This window comes from Capsicum annuum, chromosome 9 (genome assembly GCF_002878395.1).
Source record: "Capsicum annuum cultivar UCD-10X-F1 chromosome 9, UCD10Xv1.1, whole genome shotgun sequence".
Taxonomy (NCBI): Eukaryota; Viridiplantae; Streptophyta; class Magnoliopsida; order Solanales; family Solanaceae; genus Capsicum; species Capsicum annuum.
Genome location: NC_061119.1, coordinates 58,358,026 through 58,362,864, shown reverse-complemented (window position 1 = coordinate 58,362,864; position 4,839 = coordinate 58,358,026). Strand labels below are relative to the sequence as shown.

General features: G+C 28.4%; 1 long non-coding RNA gene across 1 annotated transcript; it reads right to left on the bottom strand.

The window, feature by feature from the left end:
- Positions 1 to 2,168: 2,168 nt before the first annotated feature.
- LOC124887327 lies at positions 2,169 to 4,247 on the bottom strand. The gene is made up of 3 exons (XR_007044823.1): positions 3,990 to 4,247; positions 3,757 to 3,882; positions 2,169 to 2,378 (listed from the first exon to the last, which is right to left on the bottom strand). It is a non-coding gene; the product is annotated as an uncharacterized LOC124887327 (long non-coding RNA).
- Between the last annotated feature and the right edge of the window lie 592 nt (positions 4,248 to 4,839).

Below are 4,839 nucleotides of genomic sequence, written 5' to 3'. Positions count from 1 at the left end.
AAAGTAGAAGACGCCAAATTTCTATGCTTCTTGCAAAATCTGGAAAATTATTTATAGAATTGTAGACATTTTTTATATAAGGTAAAATTCTAATCAATTTAGAATTATTAAATGTTATGATTTCTTACCTATATAATATAAGAACTTTAATTAATTAAAGACCTAAATAATGTATAATGTTGATTTTTTTTTCACAAAAAAATCCTAAACCATCTTCGATTTAAAAAAGAAAGTCCATAATAGAAGTCCTTAAAAATAGTTTCTTTTTTAAAAAAAAATCCTAGTTAAACATCACACGTACTACTGTATCTGGAAAACTTTTACTATATTAATATTTGGACAACTTTTGAAAAATTAATTTTTAATTGATTTGAGTGAAAGTTTAGTTTGAGTTGGTTTTAGTTGTGTATAAGTAGTGGTGGACGTTCAGTATTTTCAAAGTTCAGGTTTGATAATTTGTTAATCGGTATTTGAACGTAGATACCATATATCATACTTATAAACATCGGTTTGTTAATCGATAAATTAAACTTTTATTTTTGGTAATACCATATTAAAGTTGGAGATGTGCAAATGTATGTTTAAACATCAAAAATTATATTTAATAAAAACCCTATTTAGTATTTCTTTTGTTGCTTTTTACAAATATATTACAAAGGTCCAAGAGATTCTTTGGGATGACTAATACTATTGTCTATTGGGTTAATATATATATATATATACCAATATCTTGTGTCAAATTCAATCCCGAATACCGAAATATTAAAATCTTACTTCCAAATACCATACCAGATACCGAATATCAATTTTTTCAGTTCGGTTCGATAATTCGATTTTCGATATTTTATGCCCAGCCCTATGTATAAGAGTAGAATTAATAATTAAGAAATTCTAAAATATTAAAAATAGTTTTTTTTTAAAAAAATCCTAGTTAAACATCACACGAAACTATACTATATTTGGAAACCTTTTACTATATTAATATTTGGACAACTTTTTAAAAATTACATTTTAATTGGTTTGAGTGAAAGTTTAGTTTGAGTTGGTTTGGTTGTGTATAAGAGTAGAATTAATAATTAAGAAATCTTAAAATATATGGTAAGTAGTCCTAAAATATATGATAAAGACTCTAATTTTAGCAAAATTCGTATAAGAAAAACAAATTTAATGAATTTTATAAATTTAAAAGTCTTTCTATATATTAATAATAATTTAAAAAAAAAGTGAATAGACAATTTTGTCGGGCAAAAAGTTTAAATTATTTTTTTTAAGAGTATTATACTTTAATATATTATAAATATAAATTATAGATAATTGATATAGATAGGTAATAGATTATAGATACATAGAACACAATTGGGGAAATAGCCCAATGACCACATAAACTTGCACCCGTTTGTCATCTCGATATACCAACTTAGCAAATTTTTCATTTAAACACCTTATCTTGACTTTTTTGCACATTAATAAACACGATCAAGAAACATATTGTATAAATTTCTTGTCTTGTTCGAGTCCCGCCATTATCTTGGGTGCCAAAAAAGCTTCAAGATCAACGTTTCCATTTCCTCCATATACACTCACTACTAAAAAAAAAAAAAAAAAATCAACCACAAAAACCAACCACATGTAGTCATTTTTTCTCAAATTCTGACCATAAAACCAACTAAAGTGCGTGATCGGTAAATCAGTAAAAACCAACCATGTGTAATCGATTTTTTAAAAAAAAAAAATATTTTTTTTTAAAAAGTCATGATAACTTTTTAAAAATAGAAAAAAATAATTTAAAAAAAAAAAACAGTCACGTGTGGTCGATTTTATATAAATTAATTAATTAATTTATAAAAAAACTGACCACATGTGGTCAGTTTTTTATTTAAATTAATTAATAAAGTATTTAACAATTTATTTTGTATGTAATTATAGTAAACCGACCACATGTGGTCGGTTTTTAAAAAGAATTACCATCAAAATCGACCACATGTGGTTGGTTTTCTGAAAATTTTTAGAAAAAATCGACCACAAGTGGTGGATTTTTCTGATAATTTTGAAAAAAAAAAATTGAAAATTTTTAGAATACAAAAATCAAATTATTTATAAATTTTGTAAAATAAATATTGAAAATTTTCGAAATACAAAATTAAAAATCAAATTATTTACAATACCAGTCCACCAATCATTTAATATACAATCAACCACCATAAGAATACAAACATTAAAAATTAAATTATTTACAAAATTTATCGAGGTTCCAAATTCAAACTACAAAACATACAAAAGACTAAAAACTACGACTCATCATCCGCATCCTCATTCTCAGCCTCACCCATTCTACTATCAATATTTCGTTGATATATCCAACTATAATCAGGTTTCATCTACACAATCAATCACATTCAAGTAATTAGTTAAAGTCACAAAAGTTCACATTTCAAGTACCTACACTTCAACATTTTCAAGTCACTAATTCACTTCACAAGTTACCAAACTAAACTTAATTCAAAATGAAAAATTCACACTTATCAAGTGACCAAACTTTACTAAAATGAAAACGCAAGTTCACATTTCAAGTACCTAAATTCAAAACAAAAGTCACTAATTCATAATTCAAGTAACTACACTTAAACATTTCAAGTCACTATTTCACTTCACAAGTTACCTAACTCAACAAAATTCAAAATGAAAAGTTCTCATTTCAAGTATCTACACCTAAACATTTTCAAATTACTAATTCACTTCACAAGTTACCAAACTAAACTTAATTCAAAATGAAAAGTTCGCACTTCAAGTACCTACACCTACACATTTCAAGTCACTAATTCACTTCACAAGTTACCAAACTAAACTAAATTCAAAATAAAAAGTTCACATTTCAAGTACCTACACCTAAACATTTTCAAGTCACTAAGTCACTTCACAAGTTACCAAACTAAACTAAATTCAAAATGCAAAGTTCACATTTCAAGTACCTACACTTAAACATTTTCAAGTCACTAACTCACTTCTCAAGTGATCACACTTAACTATATTCAAAACACAAGTCCACCTTTTAAGTAACTATACTTAAATATTTTAGACTCAATAATGCACTTATCAAGTGACCACACTTAACTAAATTCAAAACACAAGTTCACCTTTCAAGTAACTACGCTTAAACATTTTTAAGTCACTTATTCACTTCTCAAGTGACCACACTTAACTAAATTCAAAACACAAGTCCACATTTCAAGTATCTATACTTAAATATTTTCGACTCACTAACTCACTTTTCTAGTGACCACACTTAAATACATTCAAAACACAAGTCCACCTTTCAAGTAATTAGACTTAAACATTTTCGACTCACTAATTCACTTCTCAAATGACCACAATAAACTAAATTCAAAACACAAGTCCACATTTCAAGTACCTACACTTAAACATTTTCAAGTAAATTATTTATTTCTCTACTGACCACACTTTAACTATATTCAAACCACAAGTTCAACTTACAAGTAACTACACATAAAATATTTTTGAATCACTAATCACTTCTCAAGTGACCGCATTTTAGTAAATTCTACACATTCACGACAAGAGAGAAATGACATGATAGTCCATTCAAAAGGCAGGCAAGATCCAACATCTCAACTAATCAATCGACAGGGAGAAAAAGGAAGTCAAGATCCAACATCTCACTAATTCACTTCAGGAATCTTAAATAATAATTAGGAGATGCATAAACGGATCATGAAAGCAAACAGAATTGACTTGTACCAGTGAGTCATAGCACAGCAGCAGTGGTTCCAAAAGCTGATCTGATGTTTCATAATAATCCCAAGGATCATGGTCACACGGAAGATCCTCAAGAAGAAGCTCTAGCCGCTTCCGTGTCTTGAGGAGCTGAATTTTGAAAAGATTACCATCAACAAACACTATGGCATAATTTACAAGTCCAAAAATACTAGTTGTACATTCAATTAAGGCCAATAAGAACTTCCAAACTTCACCTTGTTCCATATTTGACGGTGGTCTTGGGATGTGGTATTTGACGGTTGACCGACAGGCGACAGTGTGGTGGGGGAGCGGAGACGCAACTTGGAGGTTGTCGGGGTTGATGTTGCCGTTGTTTTTTCGGTCGATAACCGGTGTTGCGGTGGCGGCGGCGGCGGCGGCGGCGGCGGCGGCGGCAGAGAGAAAGAGGGGAGAAAGAGAGAGAAAGTAGAGAGATGCGGTTGTTGTTGAATAGAATAAGCTTAGGGTTTTCTGTTAGCTAAAAAATGAAAAGCAAAGAGAAATGTGATCTCAGCCGTCGGATCAATTTGATCAACGATTGAGATCTAAATATTAAGATTTTGATTAAAATTAGATGAAAAATTAAATTAAGTCTAATTAGATACAATTTGACTAGAATTATAATAAATCGGGTAAAATTAATTTAAAATTGTTATGAATTGGCACAATTGAGTTATAAAATACACAAATTTAAAAACTGTCGTTTATTTCAATAATAATAGATAATGTATTTTGTAAAATAATTATGAATGTGCATGTTTACGAAAAATAATAAAATATTATATTTGAATTGATAAAAAGTAAAAAATGGTAAGCTTATAACTATAAATATAAAATAAAATAAGCATGTTTATATATGTTTACATACATATATATATAAATGTAAGCTTATAACCACGCACTACGTACATCACTGCATAAAATATATATAGAGAGAGACGTATACATACACACATACACACTATCGACTATCAAGTTTTAAATACGTACTATATACATCACATACGTACACGAATATATATTACTCCGTAATATAATGTGACGTATTTCATATACATATTTTGA